The sequence below is a fragment of the Oncorhynchus masou genome, chromosome 6, assembly GCF_036934945.1.
Source record: "Oncorhynchus masou masou isolate Uvic2021 chromosome 6, UVic_Omas_1.1, whole genome shotgun sequence".
Lineage (NCBI taxonomy): Eukaryota > Metazoa > Chordata > Actinopteri > Salmoniformes > Salmonidae > Oncorhynchus > Oncorhynchus masou.
The window spans coordinates 12,199,128-12,225,585 of record NC_088217.1 but is presented as its reverse complement, the minus strand read 5'-3'; the positions used below and the strand labels follow the sequence as shown (position 1 = coordinate 12,225,585).

The following is a 26,458-nucleotide window of genomic DNA, read 5'->3' as shown; positions in this document are numbered from 1 at the left end:
TGTTGTAAATCCAATTGATTGGAAATTATTTGGAAAGGCAAACACGTCTATATATGGTTCCACAGTTGGCAGTGCATGTCAGAGCAAAAACCAAGCTATGAGGTTGAAGGAATTGTCCGTAGCGCTCCGAGACAGGATTGTGTCGAGGCACAGATCTGGGTAAGGGTACCAAAACATTTCTGCAGCATTGAAGGTTCCCAGGAACACAGTGGCCTCCATAATTCTTAAATGGAAGAAGTTTGGAACCACCAAGACTAGCCGCCCGGCCAAACTGCCCAATCGAGGTAGAAGGGCCTTGGTCAGGGAGGTGACCAAGAACCCGATGGTCACTCTGACTGAGCTCCAGAGTTCTGCAGCTCTCCACCAATCAGGCCTTTATGATAGAGTGGCTAGAGTGAAGCCAATATTTTCTGGTGTGATGAAACCAAGATTGAACTCTTTGGCCTGAATGCAAAGTGTCACTTCTGGAGGAAACCTGGCACCATCCCTACGGTGAAGCATGGTGGTGGCAGCATCATGCTGTGGGGATGTTTTTCAGCGGTAGGGACTGGGAGACTCGTCAGGATCAAGGTAAAGATGAACGGAGCAAAGTATAGAGTGATGGTTGATGAACACCTGCTCCTAGAGAGCTCAGACCTGGCCGGAGGTTCACCTACCAACAGGACAACAACCATAAGCGCATAGTTAAGACAACGTAGGAGTGGCTTCGGGTACAAGTCTCAGAATGTCCTTTAGTGGCTGAGCCAGAGCCTGGACTTGAACCCGATCAAACATCTCTGGAGAAAGTGAAGAGGTCTGAATACTTTCCAAATGCACTGTATACAGGTGAGTGATGGGTGTATACAGGGGAGTGATGGGTGTATACAGGGGAGTGATGGGTGTATACAGGGGAGTGATGGTCGTATTAATATTTGATGTGTCATTTGCCCTGCATAGAAATCAAGATGTATATAGATTTCAATAGTGTCTATTTTTGATTTTTTTTTATACATATCAATACATTCTCCATGTCATTATATTATCCATGTCATTATATTCTACTTGTCAATATATTATCCATATCAATATATTATCCATGTCAATATATTCTCCATGTCAATATATTATCCATGTCAATATATTATCCATATCAATATATTATCCATATCAATATATTATCCATGTCAATATATTATCCATATCAATATATTATCCATGTCAATATATTATCCATATCAATATATTATCCATGTCAATATATTATCCATGTCAATATATTATCCATATCAATATATTATCCATGTCAATATATTATCCATGTCAATATATTATCCATGTCAATATATTATCCATATCAATATATTATCCATGTCAATATATTATCCATATCAATATATTCTCCATGTCAATATATTCTCCATGCCAATGTATCATCCATGTCATTATTTTCTACTTGTCAATATTTTCTTGTGTATTTCCTTCATTCTTGTGTACCTTTTTTCATTTCTCGTGTGTATTTATTTTATATGACATAGTATTACTGCAACGTTGAGGAAAAGCTTGCAAGCAAGCATTTTACTATACTGTTTACACCTGCTGTAGTCTGTGCAACTGACAGATACACTCTGATTCGATCTGAAATAGTTGCCAATTTGGCCAGTAGAAGGTCTAAATGTCCATTTGAGCCAGAATCATGGAAGGGGAATGACGTTAAGGTCTGAAAAGCACGGGAGATTATGATCACTTGCCCAAAAATGTAAAGTAGTTATTTTCACCTATACACAGGGGAGGAATCAGAAAGACCATTCTAGTGAAAGGGTGTGTATTTTTCTGTGTGATGTTTGAGACATTCTTATGACACGGGTAGGGCTCCCTTTAAAAGCCCAGGCATCCTTTCATTACTTTCACTACTGCAGTACTACAACAAGCAACTCAATCCACTTACCAACACAACCACGTGAGAGACAGCTTCAATGGGTTTTGGTAAGTCAACTAACACTGCTCATTGCAAGATTTTTCAGATGCTGAAAAATGTGGATATTTCATTGTCAAGGTAGCCTATGTCATGTTTAGTGACAGAGGGTAATATAGTACAGTGAATGGGTAATTGGGTGACTTGACTTGTAGAATGGAACATTTTCTTACAAAGGAAGATCATCCTTGTTGTTTGTTCATCTGTTAAATTAATATGATTTCTGACAGCTTTTATTATTCATGAGCCATTAGAGAAAATATGCAAAGTTGGCCTGTAGTGTATTGCATAGATAACACGTCAGCAAATTATATAAATATTTACAGATAGGGGCAGATCAGCAAATGTTACAGCTGGACTTGAAGATCTGCTGCTGTCTTTGTACATACAGTATTTGAATACAGGTATACTGTAGTTTACTATAATGTGTTACATGTGCAATATACAGGCTTGCTTTTGGAGGGGGGGGGGGGGGGATTCTCCCTGCCTTTAAGGGGCTGTTTTCATCACTAATCTTCTAACATATTTCATTTGAATTATTGTCATAGGTTCCTCATAGCATTTCATACTGGCCCAAGGCTGCCTTTTACATAGAGAACATATTCAATTATAATTCCTAAGTCTATGTATGGTCTTTCAACAATTTGCCTGTTGCATATTTTTTCTGCATTATGCATGGTCATAGGCCACAAGTGTTTTTTACTAGTCTAAACTAGCCCATCTGACGTTCTGTTTCTGCTATGTTGCTGTCGGGAAAAAATGTGACAAGCAAACATTGGGAAAGACAACGGCAAATGCAGAAACAGACACCCACACTAGAAAACAATTTTGGGATAATTCAGTTTCAAATGAAAAATATATATAGTATCTATATATTTATTAATTTCTTTCTTTCTTGAAGACGTTGGAAAATTAGAGCTCCACTGTGAGAAGAACAACAAAGCCCACAGCACCAATGACATCTCAGTGAATAGACTGATAGTCAGGAGAGGCCAGTCCTTCCTGGTCACCTTTGACTTCCATGGCCCCTTCAGATCCACAACAGACTTACTGGAGCTGACGGTGGAGACAGGTGAGTTAGAATAGAAAATAGAATAACTTTATTTTTCTCTGCTATTTATTAGTGCTGTTTGTATTAGTTTCCCAGACTCAGATTATGTTAGTCCTGGACTAAAACATACTAGGATGAATCGAGGCTAGGGCAGGGAAACCGGCCCTATGTTAGTCCCCTTTGACAAGACAGACACATGCATTAATAACGATATTAAAACTAATCCTTGTATGTGTTGTAGATAGCTGAGTTGGGGTCAATTCAATCTAATCTAAAGACTGAATTGCACCACTGACAGGATTTGAGATACCTCCACTTGTACTGTATATGTACTCCTGACATCAAAGTTACGCTGACAGAAAATTTGAATCTTATTGGACAAATACACCGTGTATAAAACATTAGGAACACCTGCTCTTTCCATGAATACCGCTACACTATGATCCCTTATTGAATCCACTTCAATCTGTGTAGATGAAAGGGAGGAGGCGGGTTAAAGAAGGATTTTTAAGCCTTGAGACAGTTGAGACATGGATTGTGTATTTGTGTGCTGTTCAGAGGGTGAATGGGCAAGACAATAGATTTAAGTGCCTTTTAACAGGGAATGGTAGTGGGTGCCAAGCGCACCAGTTTGAGTGTGTCAAGAACTGCAAATGCTGCTGGGTTTTTCACACTCAACAGTTTCCCATGTGTATCAAGAATGATTCACCACCCAAAGGACATCCAGCTAACTTGACACAACAGTGAGAAGCATTGGCGTTAACATGGACGAGAATCCCTGAGGAACGCTTTCGACACCATGTAGTGTTCATGCCCCGACGAATTGAGGCTGGTCTGAGGGCAAATGGGGACAACTAAATGTTCTTCCACTTTTTTCCTACTGGATACAACCCACAACATCCTTCCTTCTCCATCCAGGGCCCCAGCCTTCGGAGGCATTGGGGACCAGGTCAGTGTTCGGGCTACCTGAAGGCCGTTGGAAGCGTTCATCCTGGAAGGTCAAGGTTCACCAGGGCTCAGTGCTCCCGGTGGGTTCAATCACCCTGGACATCACCAGCCCAGCAGACGCCCCAGTGGGAGAGTACAGCCTGTCTGTAAAGACCAGCGCCACCGCCTCAGTGGGCAGCAGCCTGGGCAAGCTCCTTCTGCTGTTTAATCCCTGGTGCCAAGGTAAAGACAATTCAATTCAAAACAACTTTATTATCCCACATGGGGCATTCTGGGACATATAATGAAGTATAAAGCATTCCTACAAATTTTAACTAGAACTGTGATAAATGTATCTTTTTAATCACATAAAGGACAACAAATGCGGTGAATGATTCAATACAGCCATGGCAACACACAGTCATTTGATACAGTATGCAGGGGTGTCAAATGCTGCATTCCTGAATGTTCTTATCAGTTTAACAGCTGGAAATGGCTAACTTTACAGAGATTGTTGTGTATGGGTTGGAAAGACGCCTCATAACTGTTTTGGGACATAATACACACAGATACAAACAATGGGCCACAACATACAGAGCCACATTATATGAATAACAATCTGTGGTTATGAATGCTGTTCTCTAATATCAAAATGGTTGCATTGCTGTTGAAACCATGTGATGAGTTCATTGGTAGCACAGCCAATTAGCACAGCTTGGTAGCACAGCCTGGTAGCACAGCTTGGTAGCACAGCCTATTATCACACCCTGGCAGCACAGCTTGGTAGCACAGCCTATTAGCACACCCTGGCAGCACAGCTTGGTAGCACAGCCTATTAGCACGGATTGGTAGTGCAGCCTGGTAGCACAGCTTGGTAGCACAGCTTGATAACGGCTTTGTAACATTCTGCTAACATCCTGGTATCATCCTGGTAACATCCTGGTTAGCACAGTAACCTACATTTAGCATGGGAGATTGGTAGCACAGTAACAGCCTAGCTAACATCCTGGTAACAGCCTTAACATCCTGGATTGGTAACTCTACATTCTAGCATGGGAGCACAGTGGTCATAACACAGTAACAGCTAACATCCTGGTAACAGCCTGGTAACATCCTGGTTAACATTCTGGTAAAATTCTAGCATGGGAGACAGTGGTCATAACACAGCTAACATCCTGGTAACATCCTGTAACATCCTGGTTACACAGCTTGGTAACTCTACATTCTAGCATGGGAGACAGTGGTCATAACACAGTAACAGCCTGCTAACATCCTGGTATCATCCTGGTTACATCCTGGTAACAGCCTGGTAACATCCTGGTAACAGCCTGGTAACATCCTGGTTACACAGCTTGGTAACTCTACATTCTAGCATGGGAGACAGTGGTCATAACACAGTAACAGCATGATAACATGTTAAAGATACTCACGATTAAAACATTGTCCAGATACCCTTTAATTTAATAATAACAAATAACAATGTATTTTTTATATATCTTTTATTTAACCATTCAAGTCAGTGGAACAAATTCTTATAATTGATGTTTTAAAACGCCTGTATTTTGTTGCGGGCTGTAGAGGACTGGGTGCATCTACCTGAGGAGGAGGAGAGGCAGGAGTATGTGATGAGAGAACAAGGCCTGGTGTACAAAGGTTCTGACAAATACATCAGCTCTATGGCGTGGAACTTCGGACAGGTACACAGAACAAACAAAACAGTATTGTACCGTTGAAAAGTACTAGCTAGCTGCTCATAACATATAGGGCTTGTTTCCTGGATACAGATTAAATATATTCCTCAACTAAAAAGGAAACTCAATGGAGAATCTCCATCCAAAATTATTTTTACTCTGGAGAAGTGCAGGACTAATCTGTTGTCCAGGAAACCGACCTCACGTGTCACACGTTATCTTAGTCTACATGATTGGCTAGAGTCCTGTGTGGCTCCATTGGTAAAGCATGGCTCTTGCAACTCAAGGGTTGTGGGTTTCGATTACTGCGGAAGACCAATACGAACATTTATCCACTCAATACTGTAAGTCACTCTGGATAAGAGCGTCTGTTAATTAAGTGACTAAATTGTAAGTTAGTATAGACAAGACATTTTATAAATTGTTGTAGGTTGCTAGCTAACCTGCCCTAATGTATTGTTTCTCCAGTTTGAAGACGATATAGTGGACATTTGCCTGAAGCTGCTTGATGTGAATCCCAAGTGTCTGAGTGACCCCGCCAAGGACTTCTCTGCTCGTTGTAACCCCATCTATGTCAGTAGGGTGGTCAGTGCCATGGTAAGATTGGAGATCTGACCCACACTAGTAACAGTGACAACATTATTGAACCCCACTCGTAACAGTAAACAGGTTTCCATCCAACCTTTTTATGGAAGTAAAGTACATGTCAGATAAAACATTTTATGACATTTCATGAAAGTGCTGATGGAAAATGTGGCAGTCAACTTTACGAAGGTACACACAGACTACATTACACACATGTTCATTAAATACAATTGATGGCCATAATCACCCCCAGACACACCTGCTAATTTGATGGGTCATGTAATAATCTGGCCGAAGTGGAGACTTTTGTTTAGACATGTAGCTAGCTAGGTAGCTTGCTAAACAAAGAACTAGCATAACTCAAACTACTACCAATACAAACATTGTCATAGCTGTAGAATGAATCTGCAGGTAGCTAAAGCTAACAAAATAGGTTCAATGTTAGCTAGCTAAAAATAGGCTACAACTAGCAATGCAAATGGATTTTTGATTCAAATAAAATTATTATGCAGATCATATACGTAACGTTGCTAGCGAGCCAGCAAGCTAACGTTTAGTAGTTAACTAACAGTACGCTTTAACTTGCAACGAAAACAACTTCATGACAAAATTAGAAAAGTATATCTGGAAATGTAGCTAGACTCTTACCCGTATATATGGATGAATGCTTCACGGCAGACCCGAGACATTTAACTCGGTTATGTTTTTAGCTACATCTTGTTTGGCCAGATTTGTGTCAAGTCACTCCAGTTCACACTGACTGTGGCATATACAGTGAGTAGCCCATCACTTTTCCTACTGACCTGTCGATAGCGCCTGATAAATTCAGGACATCAATGTTGTTGAGAAAAGTAGCAAAAGTAGTTCTCAATGGCTAACATATACCAAAAACGGCGCAGTAGAAATGACTGTCAACACATTCTGAACAGCTCATGTCATAGACAGAAGCATGCTGCATGGCAGACCAATCCAAACTCAGGTCCAGCCCATACATTATCCCAGCCAATCATGGCTAGCGGGAAGGTTCCTGACTTTTTCCACGGCTAAACCAACTAGGCTCGTAATTTAACAATTGTATTCGTATTTATGGATGGAATACGAGTTTATTATTAAGGCACATGAAAGTTCACATGTTCTAGAAGTCATTTCTGCCCCCAAAAAAACGTATTTTGATAAAACAAATTATGTTTACGTTGAAATGCTGCTCCTGTGAAGTAGTGACGTGCAACATGCACCGGGTTTCTTGAAACGAGTCACCGCGAATTTAACAGCATATGTTTTTATGTCTTCACACAGCCTTTTATCTGGAAAAAGTCAATGTTATGGAAACACATCTCTGGTGGGAAAATGTGTTTTTATTGTTTTAAGATTTTTGAATATTCGCATGAAAATCTGTCGCCATTTGGATGGAAAACATTATTGTTGCAACAGTGACAACATTATTGAACCCCACTAGTAACAGTGACAACATTATGAACCCCACAAGTAACAGTGACATCATTATTAAACCTCACTAGTAACAGTGACAACATTATTGAACCAAACTAGTAAGTGACAACATTATTAAACCCCATTAGTAACCGTGACAATGTTATTGAACCAAAGTAGTAAGTGACAACATTATTAAACCCCACTAGTAACCGTGACAATGTTATTGAACCCCTCTAGTAACCGTGACAACATTATTGAACCCCACTAGTAGCCGTGACAAGATTATTGGACCCCACTAGTAACAGTAACAACATTATTGAACCCCACTAGTAACAGTGACAACATCATTGAACCCCACTAGTAACAGAGACAACATTATTGAACCCCACTAGTAGCCGTGACAAGATTATTGGACCCCACTAGTAACAGAGACAACATTATTGAACCCCACTAGTAGCCGTGACAACATTATTGAACCCCACTAGTAACAGTGACAATATTATTGAACCCCACAAGTAACAGTGACAACATTATTGAGCCCCACTAGTAACAGTGACAACATTATTGAACCACCACTAGTAGCCGTGACAACATTATTGAACCCCACTAGTAACAGTGACAACATTATTGAACCCCACCAGTAGCCGTGACAACATTATTGAACCCCACTAGTAACAGTGACGTTCTTTAAATCATCATCAGCTCATAGTTCTGTATAAACAGCGCAAGAAAATCCATTGGTTAATTTCTGGAACATCATCTGGCCCTGTTCACTATAAATGGGTCCAGTGCCACTAATTAAGGTGTTGTTACACATATAGGACTGGTTTCCTGGACCCAGATTAAATCTAGTCCTGGACTAAAAGTAACTTTCCACACTGAACATGCTTTTTAGTCCAAGGCTATGCTCAATCTAGATCCAGGAAAGCAACTCCATTTTAGATTGTACAAAAACACATTAACTCAGCCAGTTCTGGAATCTAATTTGAACATTATTTTCCTTGCCCAGATCAACGCTAACGATGACGGAGGTGTCCTGATGGGGCGGTGGGATGGTCAATACGATGGTGGCATGTCCCCCACTCACTGGAACGGCAGTGTGGAGGTACTAAGGAGGTGGCTCAAATATGGTGGTAATCCAGTCAAGTATGGCCAGTGTTGGGTGTTCGCTGTAATGTGCACAGGTAGGCTATCACTGTCCAATCTCTCTTCAATTATTATTTTAGTCAATCAATCAATACAATGTTATTTAAATAGCACTGACTATTGCATGCGCTCAGACCCAGGGCTGTGATTGGTTTTTGAGAGGGATGGCAAGATGACCCACCATTTGTGTCTGATTCACCTCTGACCAGAGGAGAGAGGCTGGTGTCAATGCCTTGGATGTGTTTATTTTAGTTAACAAATATGCTTTGAACGTGTTGTTTTAGTTAACCAGTATGCCTGAAATGTATTTCCATGTCAGTACTGAGGTGTTTGGGAAGGTGTTTGGGAATCCATGTCGTCGAGTGGTTACCAACTTCCAGTCAGCCCACGACACAGACAAAAACCTGACAATTGACGACTTCTTCTCCGACTATGGAGTCAGACCCAAACAGAGCCCCGACAGTGTATGGTAAGTGTAACGTGAGGTCATTGTGGCTACAGTATGAAGAGTGATGCCAATAGCATGACGTTTTGAAGACTGGTGTTTCTGCTCAGGAACTACCATGTGTGGGTGGAGGCTTGGATGAGAAGGCCCGATCTCTCAGCAGGCTCCTTATATGACGGCTGGCAGGCTGTGGACCCCACTCCCCAGGAGAAAAGCACTGGTACGGTCCAACTTCCATCTCATCTCACACCAGCTGAGATAATAACACACTTCTGGAGGTTGTATGTACTGCATGTTGTGTTATTGTGCAGATGGTTCTGAGTTTGTGTTCTGGGTCTGGGAGACATGAAGGGAACTCCCTGTTATACGCTCATGTTGTTTTCTCTTCTCCTCCCCCAGGTGTTTACTGCTGTGGCCCTGCTCCAGTCAAGGCCATACTGCAGGGTCACGTTGACCTCAAATACGATGTGCCCTTTGTCTTCGCCGAAGTCAACGCCGACCGTGTAACCTGGATGGTGTTCGCTGACGGCTCCAAGAAAAAGATCTTCACGGACAGTGTGTCCGTAGGCCAGAACATCAGCACCAAGGCAGTGGGCAGCGACAAGAGAGTGGACATCACTGCCAACTATAAACATGCAGAGGGTTGGTATTGAATGAACCACAAGTCTGACTATATCAAGATTGAACTGTTATCAGTTGATTTCAGAAATAATGCAGCGTTACAAGGGCCATGCCTATCATAAGGGTATAAGTGTATTTTATCTATTTGAGAACTACGGTTGGTCTGGGAAAAAGTTCTGTACTTTTTTAAGAGATGAGTCAGAAAGGTGCTGTGTCCACCTGTCACGATAATTCTCCCAGGTGAGTGAGAGCAACTGCTTGAGTCACCAGGTACTCATCCAAAATGTCACATTTCAAACAGGCACGGAAAAGGAGAGGGATGTGTACAATCAAGCTGTGAAAAAAGTCAACATACCCAAAGAGAATTCAAACGGGATCCATGACGACAAACCTGGCGTTTCCATGAAGATCGTGGAGCTGACCAAGCCGGTCAGCGGCAAAGACATCGACCTCAAGCTGGTAGTGAACAGCAATGACAGTGTGACTCGGAAATTAGTGATCAATGTCAACGTTCAGGCCATGAGATACAACGGGATCCCATCCTCCCAGATACAGACCGAATTGAAAAAACAGAAGCTCCTTCCCAACCAAGGTAGAGTGAAAATGTTTCAAACTCTTTCCATGAGTAGGCCTACAATGTTTAACTAACACAGTAGTGCACACAGGGAGGCATTTCCATTACAGAACAAAGAGAACTGAAACTCTTAACAAAACCAAGAGCACATTGCAGCTATTCAGCTTCATAATTCTTTGTCAACATCCTTGGTATGACGCACATATCAATCTCAGTGATGGTGTTGTGTTTCAGGAGTGCATATAGTTAGAGTTTAACTGGTCAATTTAACATAGCTGTAAAGTCTCATGTATAGCTGCCATAGCGTTGTAGCAAATCGACTGACACTTACTCTTACGGCTGTCAGGTTGCTAACGTGGAACTGAGGACGCTACAGAGTGTTAGGGTTGCTAACGTTGTACTGAGGACGCTACAGAATGTTAGGGTTGCTAACGTGGTACTGAGGACACAACAGAATGTTAGTGTTGCTAATGTTGTACTGAGGACGCTACAGAATGTTAGGGTTGCTAACGTGGTACTGAGGATGATACAGAATGTTAGGGTTGCTAACGTGGTACTGAGGACGCTACAGAATGTTAGGGTTGCTAACGTGGTACTGAGGATGCTACAGAATGTTAGTGTTGCTAATGTTGTACTGAGGACGCTACAGAATGTTAGGGTTGCTAACGTGGTACTGAGGATGATACAGAATGTTAGGGTTGCTAACATGGTACTGAGGATGATACAGAATGTTAGGGTTGCTAACATGGTACTGAGGACGCTACAGAATGTTAGGGTTGCTAACGTGGTACTGAGGATGATACAGAATGTTAGGGTTGCTAACGTGGTACTGAGGATGATACAGAATGTTAGGGTTGCTACTGTTGTACTGAGGATGATACAGAATGTTAGGGTTGCTAACGTGGTACTGAGTATGATACAGAATGTTAGGGTTGCTAACGTGGTACTGAGGATGATACAGAATGTTAGGGTTGCTAACATGGTACTGAGGATGATACAGAATGTTAGGGTTGCTAACGTGGTACTGAGGATGATACAGAATGTTATGGTTGCTAACGTGGTACTGAGGATGATACAGAATGTTAGGGTTGCTAACGTTGTACTGAGGATGATACAGAATGTTAGGGTTGCTACTGTTGTACTGAGGACACCACAGAATGTTAGCATTTGTGATACCTTGACAATCAAATGCATTGTCTCTGTTGGCAGATCTGACTATACCCATCCACATCCCCTTCTCTGTGTATGGGGAGAAAATGTGTGAGATTAACAGCATCAAGGTTTCGGCTGTGGTCACAGACAAAGACAAGAGTGGGGCAGTGTACATCACAGAGAAAGACATTGTGCCAGAGAGCCCTTTGCTCACCATCAAAGTGAGTACAGCATAAACCCACAGAACAGCTCAACTTTGTCTGAGTGACATTCATTGGGGTCATTAGTGAACAAGCCCCGATTGTCTTTACATACGCTTGGGTTACCATTTTAATTTATAGGTGGCAAACACACTAGTAGCGAGAATAGCAATTTGCAAGGATATTAATGGTTGGCCTGTGAATAAAGGTGTTGTGAAGATGAAAATCTAAAGTGTTAGACTGTCATCTGAACAGTTGATCTATTAAATACAACGCCAATATCAGTAACAGCCATTAAACTGGAGATGGGGTTTATTCAGTGTGATAGTTCCAATATAATTTACTATTTAGCAAATGTTTTTATTTGAATGTGTGTTCTCTTTTAGGCCATTGGATCTGAATTGCAGTATAGTGGCATGATGGCAGAGGTTGTGTTTGAGAACCCTCTATCTGAAGGTCTAAGTAACTGCTTCATAACAGTGACTGGCAGTGGCTTGCTGACTGAAACAATGGAAGCCAGGTAGGCCCTGACATTTCTCTGATGTCCTTACTAGCAAGGTTTCAGTTTGTCATAAAACCTGAATCCATCCCACTGTGCAAATACTGGTTGAATCAACATTGTTTCCATGTAATTCCAACCCCAAAAAATCAATGTGATGATGATGAATGAACATGGAAAACTGATTGGATTTACAAAAAGTCAACTTTTAACCGTTTTTGTTGATTTCTAATTCACATTAGTTGATAACTCAACCAAATGTAAATCAGAACTAGACGTTGAACTGACGTCTGTGGCCAGTGAAATGTGTCCAGATTTGAATCCTGGATGTGGACTCAGTTTTTGCCAAGTGGGATGGATTCAGGATTTATGACAAACCGAAACTTTGCTCGTCAAGTTTGCAATTTAGCTCTTAATCTCAGAATCCCAGGTCTAAAATCTCAGGTAATTGTGTAAGATGCTTGATTAGGTTCTGGAGGAAAATGTTTGACCAAAGATACAAATGATACTAGTGAAGTCACCAGCCCCCGAAACAGAAACTCTCAGCCAATCCCCCCTTCTGAAAACTTTGAGCTTGAAATAATTGCTTGAAATCCACGCCTACACTTTCAGCACCACCTCCACCCCATTCTGATATGTCCAGATATCTAGTGAGGACACCAAAGCACCAGAACTACGGTTCCTTGTTAGTTATGGCATCACAGTCTTTTGACAGATGATTCAATACAATTTATGTTACGTAGTCTGTCCACAAGAGATTATTTAGCTTTTGGCTAAACTAGAAAGTACATGCATTCATGGACTGTTCATGTGGTTAAAGCTTAGAGTTTTTCCATCTGAAATATTTTATACTACCTTGTGTGTTGAAGTTTAGAGATCTAAAGCTTCCTTGAGGTATAATTTTTTTTCACGTGTCTCCTCAGAACTCCTTTCCTAAAAAAAGGGCAACGACTATGTGTGAAGATGCCCTTCACTCCATACAGACCCGGTCCTAAGAAGCTAGTGGCCGGCTTCAACTGTGATCAATTCAGGGACATTAAGGCAAGCTGCAATGTGTACATCAAACCGTCACCAGTGTTGTCCCCCCACTGCCGTAGATATTAAAGCCCTCGTGAGAATTACACTAATAACTCAAATAAGTTCATCCATTTATACCTTATTTTCCTGTTATATCCTATATCAGCCTTTCTTAAAGTATGGGTCGCGACCCTGACCTGTTAATGGTGGGTCGTGACGTGTCAGAGAAATTTATAAATATTTCATATATGTCACGTGTCAATACTTCACAGCTTTTTTTATCAACATGTGTTTTTTGGGGGGCTGAAATGCCTTCTAGAACATGTGAACTTTCATGTACCTTAATAACAAACATGTATGCCATCCATAAATACGAATAAAATTGTGAAATTACGAGCCTAGTTGGTTTAGCCACTGAAAAAGACAGGGAACCTTCCCGCTAGCCATGATTGGCTGAGATAATGTAATGGCTGGATATGCCGAGACATGAGTTCGGATTGGTCTGCCATGTAGCATGCTTCTGTCTATAACATGAGCTAGTCAGTATGTGTTGCTCTCCACTTTCTAGAGGAGTGAGTTTTGAAATCAGTGGAATGCCCGGTGGAATTAGAGTATGATAGCTAAGGATATGGAGAAAATTCTGCCGTTTGATTGAAAATATGCAGACGAAGTCAAAAAGATAAAACACAGAAAGCTGTTGTGTAAAACACCTCCAGGTTTATATCTTAACTCTTAAGGGCAACCATGGCATCCGTGACAGAGAGGGAGAAGCGTTCATCCATGTATTTGGGTAAGAGAGTCTATCTAGCTACAGTACTTTCTCCACATTTTGTTACTTTACAGGCTTATTCTAATATGTATTAAATAGCTTTTTGCCCTCATCAATCTACACACAATGCCCCATTTGCAAATGTATTAAAAATAAAAAAAACTGTAATATCACATTTGCATAAGTATTCAGACCCTTTACGCAGTCCTTTTTTTGAAGCACGTTTGGCAGCAATTACAGCCTTGAGTCTTCTTGGGTATGACGCTACAAGTTTGCCACACCTGTATTTGGGGAGTTTCTCCCAATCTTCTCTGCAGATCCTCTCAATCTCTGTCAGGTTGGATGGGGAGTGTTGCTGCTCAGCTATTTGCAGGTCTCTCCAGAGATGTTAGAGCGGGTTCAAGTCCGGGCTCTGGCTGGGCCACTCAAGGAAATTCAGAGACTTGTCCTGAAGCCTCTCCAGCATTGTCTTGGCTGTGTGCTGTTGTGGAATTATTCTAATCAAAAGGAAAGACTTTTAGATTTCTTCAAAACAATCAAACTTCATTATTTAATTACTGCAGTAACGGAGCTTGTCAATGACCCACCCGTAAGTGATTCGTTGAGAGCCCAACCAGCAGGACAAAGCCACAGCATTTTATAGCAAAGTCCATCCTCCTGGATGTTCATGACAAATCACAAATGAGAGAATTTATACAAAGGTATACATTTTTCTGTCATGCAACAGACATCAAGATGTACATGGCGCCAAATATCTGTCTCTAGTTAATTTACTGCTGGCTTATACAAAAATACTAATGCAATTTATAATACTAAATCCTTTTGATTCGAATAATTCCACGACAGTGCTTAGGGTCATTGTCCTGTTGGAAGGTGAACCTGCGCCCCTGTCTGATGACCTGAGCCCTCTGGAGAGGGTTTTCATCAAGGATCTCTCTGTACTTTGCTCTGTTCATCTTTCCCTCGATCCTGACTTGTCTCCCAGTCCCTGCCACTGAAAACATCACCACAGCATGATGCTGCCACCACCATGCTTCACCGTAGGGATGGTGCCAGGTTTCCTCCAGATGTGACGCATGGCATTCAGGCCAAATAGTTAAATCTTGGTTTCATCAGACCAGAGAATCTTGTTTTTCATGACTTGACTTTGTCTATGTAATCCTCTGTAATTGTGGTACATGTATTGTTGACTGGTGTGGCTTCTTAATGCATTTTAAATTGTCAAATAAAATAAAATGCATAACTTGCATAAATATCCTGATTAACTTATTATTCTTTCAGAATTCAAGTCTGTCACTCAAAGAAAGATTTCTAAACAGGCTTATGCCACTGTTAGCATCTGGCTGTATGTCCCACTAAAATACACAGCATCTGGCTGTATGTCCCACTAAAATACAAAGCATCTGGCTGTATGTCCCACTAAAATACAAAGCATCTGGCTGTATGTAGCACTAAAATACAAAGCATCTGGCTGTATGTCCCACTAAAATACAAAGCATCTGGCTGTATGTCCCACTAAAATACAAAGCATCTGGCTGTATGTAGCACTAAAATACAAAGCATCTGGCTGTATGTAGCACTAAAATACAAAGCATCTGGCTGTATGTCCCACTAAAATACAAAGCATCTGGCTGTATGTCCCACTAAAATACAAAGCATCTGGCTGTATGTCTTCTGAGATTCTTAAAGATTGGAAAGCGGCCGCGGTTCTCCCCGTCTTCAAAGGGGGAGACACTCTAGACCCAAACTGTTACAGACCTATATCCATCCTGCCCTGCCTTTCTAGAGTCTTCGAAAGCCAAGTGAACAAACAGATCACCGACCATTTAGAATCCCACCATATCTTCTCCACTATGCAATCTGGTTTCCAAGCTGGTCACGGGTGCACCTCAGCCACGCTCCAAGGTCCTAAATGATATCATAACCGCCATCGATAACAGACAGAACTGTGCAGCTGTCTTCATCGACCTGGCCAAGGCTTTCGACTCTGTCAATCACCGTATTCTTATCGGCAGACTCAACAGCCTTGGTTTCTCTAATGACTGCAAAGCATACAAAGCATCTGGCTGTATGATGTTCCACTAAAATACAAAGCATCTGGCTGTATGATGTTCCACTAAAATACAAAGCATCTGGCTGTATGATGTTCCACTAAAATACAAAGCATCTGGCTGTATGATGTTCCCCTAAAATACAAAACATCTGGCTGTATGATGTTCCACTAAAATACAAAGCATCTGGCTGTATGATGTTCCACTAAAATACAAAGCATCTGGCTGTATGATGTTCCACTAAAATACAAAGCATCTGGCTGTATGATGTTCCCCTAAAATACAAAACATCTGGCTGTAGGTCCCCTAAAAATACAAAATAAAAGTGATAATGCCCAAATGAATCTGTAAATATTCATACACTCATGAAGAAAAATGAAAAATGTATGTTTGTCAGATATTTGTCTTGCAGTAAAGTAATATATCTGCTGTTAAAATGATGTAGAGCATGTGTGTACACAAGAGGGAAGAACACACACTTCAGTAACATTCAACAAAGTCCCAGTCCATTGAGCTCAGGGTCAGAGAAAAGACCCCCAGTCCTCTTCACACACCTCTTTGTTTTCATTCACCTCATACACACGTACCCACACTGCCACTCATCGTCTAGCTGGACCCTTGAATCAGAGCTTTGATCTTCTGTAGGTTGTGATCCACAGCAACATCCAAAAACTGCACCCAGTTCAGGTCTGCTTCTAAACACAAGTGACTGGCCCTGAGGAGGAAGGAGGAGGAGAAGAGAGAGCGAGAGGGCTGTGTACCAGTAGAGGAAGGAGAAGAGAGAGAGAGGGCTGTGTACCAGTAGAGGAAGGAGAAGAGAGGGAGAGGGCTGTGTACCAGTAGAGGAAGGAGAAGAGAGGGAGAGGGCTGTGTACCAGTTGAGGAAGGAGAAGAGAGGGAGAGGGCTGTGTACCAGTAGAGGAAGGAGAAGAGAGAAAGAGAGGGCTGTGTACCAGTAGAGGAAGGAGAAGAGAGGCAGAGGGCTGTGTACCAGTAGAGGAAGGAGAAGAGAGGCAGAGGGCTGTGTACCAGTAGAGGAATGAGAAGAGAGAGAGAGAGGGCTGTGTACTAGTAGAGGAAGGCAAACATGCCAAGAGAGGGCCACCCACCAAAACTCACGAACCATGCAAAGAGGGCATTAATCAGAGAGGCAACAAAGAGACCAAAGATAACCCTGAAGGAGCTGCAAAGCTCCACAACGGAGATTGGAGTATCTGTCCATAGGACCACTTTAAGCTGTACACACGACAGAGCTGGGCTTTACAGAAGAGTAACCAGAAAAAAAGCCATTGCTTAAAGAAAAGAATAAGCAAACACGTTTGGTGTTCGCCAAAAGGCATGTGGGATCCTCCCCAAACATATGGAAGAAGGTACTCTGGCCATATGAGACTAAAATGTAGCTTTTTGTACATCAAGGAAAAGCTATGTCTGACGCAAACCCAACACCTCCCATCACCCCGAGAACAACATCCCCACAGTGAAGCATGGTGGTGGTAGGGACTGGGAAACTGGTCAAAATTGAAGGAATGATGGATGGGGCTAAATCCAGGGAAATTATTGAGGGAAACCTGTTTCAGTCTTCCAGAGATTTGAGACTGGGACAGAGGTTCACCTTAAGCATACTGCTAAAGCAACCCTCGAGTGGTTTAAGGGGAAACATTTAAATATCTTGGAATGGTGTAGTCAAAGCCCAGACCTCAATCCAAATTGAGAATCTGTGGTATGACTTGAAAATTGCTGTACACAAGCAGAACCCATCCAACTTGAAGGAGCTGGAGCAGTTTAGCCTTGAAGAATGGGCAAAAATCCCAGTGGCTATATGTGCCAAGCTTATAGAGACATATCTCAAGAGACTTGCAGCTGTAATTCCGGCAAAAGGTGTCTCTAACAAAGTATTGACTTTAGAGGGGTGAATAGTTATGCACTCTCCAGTTGTCTGTTTTTTTGTCTTATTTGTTGTTTGTTTCACAATAAAAAAAAATAGCATCTTCAAAGCGGTAGGCATGTTGTGTAAATCAAAATGATGCAAACCCCCAAAAAATTTTTAATTCCAGTTTGTAATGCAACAAAATAGGAAAAATGCCAAGGGGTGTGAATACTTTCACAAGCCACTGTAAATGCAGCCTCAGGATATGTGGTTTCCAGATTGCATAAAGTCCAGTGAAGTTCTTTGAGGGCCATCGTGGTATCAGCTTGAGGGGGGATATAAACCGCCTTGGTTATTATTGCCGAAAATACTCTCTGGAGATAGTACAGTCGGCATTTGATTGTAAGATATTCTATGTTGGGTGAACAGAAGGACTTGAGTTCCTGTATGTTATCGCAGCTACACCATAAGTCGTTAGTCTTAAAACATACCTCCACCCTTCTGCTTCCCGGAGACATGTTTGTTGCTGTCGGTGCGATGTACTGAGCACCCAACTGGCTTTACAGAGTTAGACAGTATATCTCAAGAGCGAGCCATGGTTCTGTAAAGCAGAGTGTGTTACAATATCCCTGGTGTCTCTCTGAAAAGCAACTCTCGCCTTGAGCTCATCAACTTTATTTTCCAGAGATTGGACATTAGCGACTTAAATACTCAGGAGCGGTGGGTGGTGTGCACCTAAGTCGGACCAGAATACCGCCCCGAGTACCTCTCCTACGCCGGCGTTGTCTTGGGTCAGCCTCTGGAATAAGTTACATTTCTCTGGGGAGAACAAACAGATCTGCTCCAGGGAGGTCATAATCCTGGTCGTAATGCTGGAAGTCCTGATGAGTTACCGTCGCTCTAATATCCAATCGTTTTTCTTGGCTGTATGTAATGACACAGAGAGTTTTCATCTGTATTTTCCATAGCTGCCTGCATACCACCACAGAACAATGTTGGCACTAAAACCACACTCAATGAGCTGTATACCGCCGTAAGCAAACAGGAAAACGCACATCCAGAGGCGGCGCTCCTAGTGGCCAGGGACTTTAATGCAGGGTAACTTAAATCCGTTTTTACCTCATTTCTATCAGCATGTTAAATGTGCAACCAGACGGAAAAAACCTCTAGACCAGCTTTACTCCACACACAGAGACGCATACAAAGCTTTCCTTCGCCCTCCATTTGGCAAATCTGATCATAATTCTATCCTCCTGATTCTTGCTTACAAGCAAAAATGAAAGCAGGAAGCACCAATGACTCACTCAATAAGGAAGTGTTCAGATGAAGCAGATTCTAAGCTACAGGACTGTTTTGCAGCACAGACTGGAACATGTTCTGGGATTCTTCTGATGGCATTGAGGAGTACACCACATCAGTCACTGGCTTCATCATTAAGTGCATTAATGACCTCGTCCCCACAGTGACTGTATGTACATACCCCAAAGAGAAGCCATGGATTAAAGGCAACATCCGCACTGAGCTAAAGGGCTGCGGCTTTCAGGGAGCGGATGTGGCAGGGCTTGCAAACTATTACAGACTACAAAGAGACGCAAAGCCGAGAGTTGCCCAGTGACACGAGCCTAACAGACAAGCTAAATTACTTCTATGCTCGCTTCGAGGTAAGTAACACTAAAACATACATGAGAGCATCAGCTGTTCCGGATGACTGTGTGATCACACTCTCCGCAGCCAATGTGAGTAAGACCTTTATACAGGTCAACATTCACAAGGCTTCAGGGCCAGACGGATTACCAGGACCTGTACTCCGAGCATGCACTGACCAACCGGCAAGTGTCTTCACTGACATTTTCAACCTCTCCCTGTCTGAGTCTGTAATACCAACATGTTTCAAGCAGACCACCATCGTCCTTGTCCCCAAGAACACTAAGGTTACCTGCTTAAATGACTACTGTCCCGTAGCACTCACGTCTGTAGCCATGAAGTGCTTTGAAAGGATGGTCATGGCTCACATCAACACCATTATCCCAGAAACCCTAGATCCACACAAATTTGCATATCGCCCCAACAGGTCCACAGATGATGCCATCTCTATTGCACTTCACAATGTCCTTTCACACCTGGACAAAAGGAACACCTATGTGAGAATGCTATTCATTGACTACAGCTCGGTGTTCAATGCCATAGTGCCCTCAAAGCTCATCAATAAGCTAAGGACCTTGGGACTAAACACCTCCCTCTGCAACTGGATCCTGGAGTTCCTGATGGGCCGCCCCTAGGTGGAAAAGGTAGGTAACAACACATCTGCCACACTGATCCTCAACACGAAGCCCCCCCAGGGCTGCATGCTCAGTCCCCTCCTGTACTCCCCGTTTACTCGTGACTGCATGGCCAGGCAGGACTCTAACACCATCATTAAGTTTGCCAATGACACAACAGTGGTAGGCCTGATCACCGACAACAATGAGACAGCCGATAGGGAGGAGATCAGAGACCTGGCCGTTTGGTGCCAGAACAACGACTTCTCCCTCAACATGATCAAGCCAAAGGAGATGATTGTGGACAACAGGAAAAAGAGGACGGAGCATGCCCCCATTCTCATCGCAGTGGATCAGGTTGAGAGCTTGAAGTTCCTTGGCGTCCACATCATCAACAAGCTAACATGGTCCAAGCACACCAAGACAGCCGTGAAGAGGGCACGACAAAACCTATCCCCCCTCAGGAGACTGAAAAGATTTGGCATGGGTCCTCAGATTCTCAAAAGGTTCTACAGCTGCAACATTAAGAGCATCCTGGTTGCATCACTGCCTGGTATGGCAACTGCCCGGCCTCCGACCGCAAGGCACGACAGAGGGTAGTGTGAATGGCCCAGTAAATCATTGGGCCAAGCTTCCTGCCATCCAGGACCATTATACCAGGCGATGTCAGAGGAAGGCCCTAGAAAATGTGAAAGACTCCTGCCACCCTAGTCATAGACTGCTCTCTTTGCTACCGCACGGCAAGAGGTACCGGTGTGCCAATTCTAGGTCCAAGAGGCTTCTGAACACCTAATCAAATGTCTAGCCAGACTTTTTGCATTGCACACCCCCCACCTCTTTTACACTGCTGCTACTCTCTGTTGTTATCATAGTTACTTTATCATAGTTACTTTAATAACTCTAATTTTTTTCACCTTTATTCAACCAGATAGGCAAATTGAGAACAAGTTCTCATTTACAATTGCGACGTGGCCAAAGCAGTTTGACACATACAACAACACAGAGTTACACATGGATTAAAACAAACATACAGTCAATAATACAGTAGAAAAATATAAATCTCACGATACATGGCCCCATTCATTCTTTCCTTTACACGGATCAGTCGTCCTGGTCCCTTTGCAGAAAAACAGCCCCAAAGCATGATGTTTCCACCCCCATGCTTCACAGTAGGTATGGTGTTCTTAGGATGCAACTCAGCATTCTTTGTCCTCGACGAGTTGAGTTTTTACCAAAAAGTTATATTTTTTTTTTTTTTTTTTGCTTGAAATTACTTACCCAAATCTAACTGCCTGTAGCTCAGGACCTGAAGCAAGGATACGCATATTCTTGATACCATTTGAAAGGAAAAACTTTGACATTTGTTGAAATGTGAATTGAATGTAGGAGAATATAACACATTAGATCTGGTAAAAGATAATACAAAGAAAAAACGTGTTTTTTTGTGGTTTTGCTTCATCATCTTTGATATGCAAGAGAAAGGCCATTATATGAGGAATCTAGGCACAAATTAGACTTTGGCCACTAGATGGCAGCAGTGTTTGTGCAAAGTTGTAGACTGATCCAATTAACCATTCTATTGCTGTTCAAAATGTTGTATCAATACTGCCCAAATGTGCCTAATTGGTTTATTAATACATTTTCAAGTTTATAACTGTGCACTCTCCTCAAACAATAGCATGGTATTATTTCATTGTAAAAGCTACTGTAAATTGGACAGTGCAGTTAGATTAACAAGAATTTAAGCCTTCTGTCCATATCAGATGCTTAAGCTTTCTGCCCATGGCTATGTCCTGGGAAATGTCACGCTAATCTCATTAGCCTACATTAGCTCAACAGTCCCGCGCGGGGGGGAACACACCGATCCTGTATGCAATATTTACATTCAAATAAATTCACATTTTATTTGTCATATGCACCAAATACAACTGTGAAATTCTTATGTACAAGCCCTTAACCAGCAATGCAGTTCAAGAATTCGATTTTTCTTCCTACTGTGTCAATGGACGTGCTTCCTTTGGTACATATAATCTATACTGAACAAAAATATAAATGCAACATGCAACAATTTAAACTATTTTACAGTTACAGTTCATATAAGAAAATAAGTCAATTGAAATACATTCATTAGGCCGCAGTCTATGGATTTCACATGTCTGGGCAGTGGTGCAGCTACGAGTGGGCCTTGGAGGATATAGGCCCACTCACTTGGGGGCCAGGCCCATCTCCTCGGGGACCAGGCCCAGCCAATCAGAATGAATTTTTTCCCCCACGAAAAGGCTTTATGACATACAGAAATAATCCTCAGTTTCATCAACTGTCCGGTTGGCTGGTCTCAGCTGATCCTGCAGGTGAAGAAGCCGGATGTGGAGGTCCTGGATGGCATGGTCTGCGGGTATGAGGCCAGTTGGACATACTGCCAAATTCTCTAAAACGACATTGGAGGCAGCTGATGGTAGAGAAATTAGTGTTCAATTATCTGGCAACAACTCTGGTGGACGGTCCTGCAGTCAGCATGTCAGTTGCACGCTGCCTCAAAACTTGTGATATTGTGTTGTGTGACAAAACTGCACATTTTAGACGCCATACTCTACTGTTACACAGCCTTCTCCATCTCTTCTCCTCCCTCTACTGGTACACAGTCGTCTCTCCCTCTATTCTCCTCCCTCTACTGGTACACAGCTCTCTCTCTCTTCTCCTCCCTCTACCAGTCCACAGCCCTCTCCCTCTATTCTCCTCCCTCTACTGGTACACAGCCCTCTCTCTCCTCCTCCCTCTACCGGTCCACAGCTCTCTCCCTCTCTTCTCCTCCCTCTACCGGTACACATTCCTCTCCCTCTCTCTTTTCCTCTACTGGTACACAGCCATCTCCCTCTCTTCTCCTCCCTCTACTGGTACACAGCACTCTCTCTCTTCTCCTTCCTCTACTGGTACACAGCCCTCTCTTTCTCTCTTCTCCTTCCTCTACTGGTACACAGCCCTCTCTCCCTCTCTTCTCCTTCCTCTACTGGTACACAGCCCTCTCTTTCTCTCTTCTCCTTCCTCTACTGGTACACAGCCATCTTCCTCTCTTCTCCTTCCTCTACTGGTACACAGCCCTCTCTCTCTTCTCCTTCCTCTACTGGTACACAGCCCTCTCTCTCTTCTCCTTCCTCTACTGGTACACAGCCCTCTCTCTCTTCTCCTTCCTCTACTGGTACACAGCCCTCTCTCCCTTCTCTCTTCTCCTTCCTCTACTGGTACACAGCCCTCTCTTTCTCTCTTCTCCTTCCTCTACTGGTACACAGCCCTCTCCCTCTCTTCTCCTCCCTCTACTCTTTCTCTCTTCTCCTTCCTCTACTGGTACACAGCCCTCTCTTTCTCTCTTCTCCTTCCTCTACTGGTACACAGCCCTCTCTTTCTCTCTTCTCTTTCCTCTACTGGTACACAGCCCTCTCTTTCTCTCTTCTCCTTCCTCTACTGGTACACAGCCCTCTCTCCCTCTCTTCTCTTTCCTCTACTGGTACACAGCCCTCTCTTTCTCTCTTCTCCTTCCTCTACTGGTACACAGCCCTCTCTCTCTTCTCCTTCCTCTACTGGTACACAGCCCTCTCTCTCTTCTCCTTCCTCTACTGGTACACAGCCCTCTCTTTCTCTCTTCTCCTTCCTCTACTGGTACGCAGCCCTCTCTTTCTCTCTTCTCCTTCCTCTACTGGTACACAGCCCTCTCCCTCTCTCTTCACCTCCTTCCTCCTCAGGGCCAGTCACATGTGTTTAGAAGCAGACCTGAACTGGGTGCAGTTATTGGATGTTGCTGTGGATCACAACCTACAGAAGATCAAAGCTCTGATTCAAGGTTCCAGCTAGACGATGAGTGGCAGTGTGGGTACGTGTGTATGAGGTGAATGAAAACAAAGAGGTGTGTGAAGAGGACTGGGGGTCTTTTCTCTGACCCTGAGCTCAATGGACTGGGACTTTGTTGAATGTTACTGAAGTGTGTGTTCCTCCCTCTTGTGTACACACATGCTCTACATCATTTTAACAGCAGATATATTACATTACTGCAAGACAAATATTTGACAAACAAACATTTTGCTTCATGAGTGTATGAATATTTACAGATTCATTTGGGCTTCATCACTTTTATTTTGTATTTTAGTGGGACATACAGCCAGATGCTTTGTATTTTAGTGGGACATACAGCCAGATGCTTTGTATTTTAGTGGGACATACAGCCAGATGCTTTGTATTTTAGTGGGACATACAGCCAGATGCTTTGTATTTTAGTGGGACATACAGCCAGATGCTTTGTATTTTAGTGGGACATACAGCCAGATGCTTTGTATTTTAGTGGGACATACAGCCAGATGCTTTGTATTTTAGTGGGACATACAGCCAGATGCTTTGTATTTTAGTGGGACATAATACAGCCAGATGCTTTGTATTTTAGTGGGACATACAGCCAGATGCTTTGTATTTTAGTGGGACATAATACAGCCAGATGCTTTGTATTTTAATGGGACATACAGCCAGATGCTTTGTATTTTAGTGGGACATACAGCCAGATGCTGTGTATTTTAGTGGGACATACAGCCAGATGCTTTGTATTTTAGTGGGACATACAGCCAGATGCTTTGTATTTTAGTGGGACATACAGCTAGATGCTGTGTATTTTAGTGGGACATACAGCCAGATGCTGTGTATTTTAGTGGGACATACAGCCAGATGCTAACAGTGGCATAAGCCTGTTTGGAAATCTTTCTATGAGTGACAGACGTGAATTCTGAAAGAACAATAAGTTAATCAGGATATTTATGCAAGTTATGCATTTGATTTGATTTGACAATTTAAAATGCATTAAGAAGCCATATCAGTCAACAATAATGTATACAGTAAGATGTACAGTAGGCCTGAACATGTTTCATCTTCATGTGTGACCTACCAGCTCGATTCGGTCTAAAGTAGCAAAATATGACATTGTGTTTTTTACTTTGGATAAAAGTATAGACTCAGAACTAGAAAGTGGTATATCATACACTACAATTGAGGAACAACAGGAAAGTAATTCTGCTTTGAAAGTTGATAAACTTGTAATCTCACTTTTGTGAAAATGGCCCTTGAATGTTTTGGTAAACCTACTAGGAGAGCTCTTCTTTGTCTGCACCCATTCAGCATCGTTCACACCCTCTTAAGCCTTAGTCCCACCTATCTCTTTAAGGATTCACATGTGAGGCTATGTACTAAACAACCAAAGATTTCAAGACTAAAGGCTGGTTTATACTACGTGTATCAACAGTTGTCGCCATGACATCATGGACATTCTATTGTGGTCCGACATCAAACTTGTCATTGTTGTTATGACAAAGTTTGAACACAAAAACTACAGGCTGCATGACATCAACAGCCTGGGGGTCCAAAATAGCAGAACTAGAAAATAGCTAACGGTTGTGAGTGTGATGAAATAGAAGCAGGACATTCTACCAGAGAATTTTACAACTTGGATACGGTCTCGTTGACCTAACGTTAAATCCTAATTTGACTTTGATGCAGGTCATGTTCCAACATTTATTCGTCACATGCACAGGATACAGAAGGTGTAGTGAAATGGCAACTTAACCAGCCACGCAGGACATAGACTGTTCTCTCTGGTACCGCATGGAAAGCGGTGAAGAAGCCGGATGTGGAGGTTCTGGGTTGGTGTTGTTACACGTGCTCTGCGGTTGTGAGGCCTGTTGTACATACTGCCAAATTCTCTAAAACGACATTGGAGGCAGCTGATGGTAGAGAAATTAGTGTTCAATTATCTGGCAACAAATCCGGTGGACAGTCCTGCAGTCAGCATGTCAGTTGCACGCTGCCTCAAAACTTGAGACATCTGTGACATTGTGTTGTGTGACAAAACTGCACATTTTAAATTGGCCTTTTATTGTCCCCAGCACAAGGTGCACCAGTGTAATGATTATACTGTTTAATCAGCTTCTTGATATGCCACACCTTATGGGTGGATGGATTATCTTGGCGAAGGAGAATTGCTCACAAACAGGGATGTAAAACAAATTTGACATCCCTGTTAAATTGTGGGATCTTTTATTTCAGCTCATGAAACCAACACTTTACACGTTGTGTTTATATTTTTGTTCAGTATAGATTCTATTTCTATGACATGTCCTACTAGTAACTTAGGAACGATACACACTGTCTGTTTGTCATCATTCCAGGTGTGTGAACTGGCTATGGTGCTGAA

The 26,458-nt window shown here is 42.5% G+C and overlaps 1 pseudogene; it reads left to right on the top strand.

Moving 5' to 3' along the window:
• The first annotated feature begins 1,840 nt into the window (after positions 1–1,840).
• On the top strand, positions 1,841–15,320 carry LOC135541358 (protein-glutamine gamma-glutamyltransferase 2-like; annotated as a pseudogene).
• Positions 15,321–26,458: the final 11,138 nt, after the last annotated feature.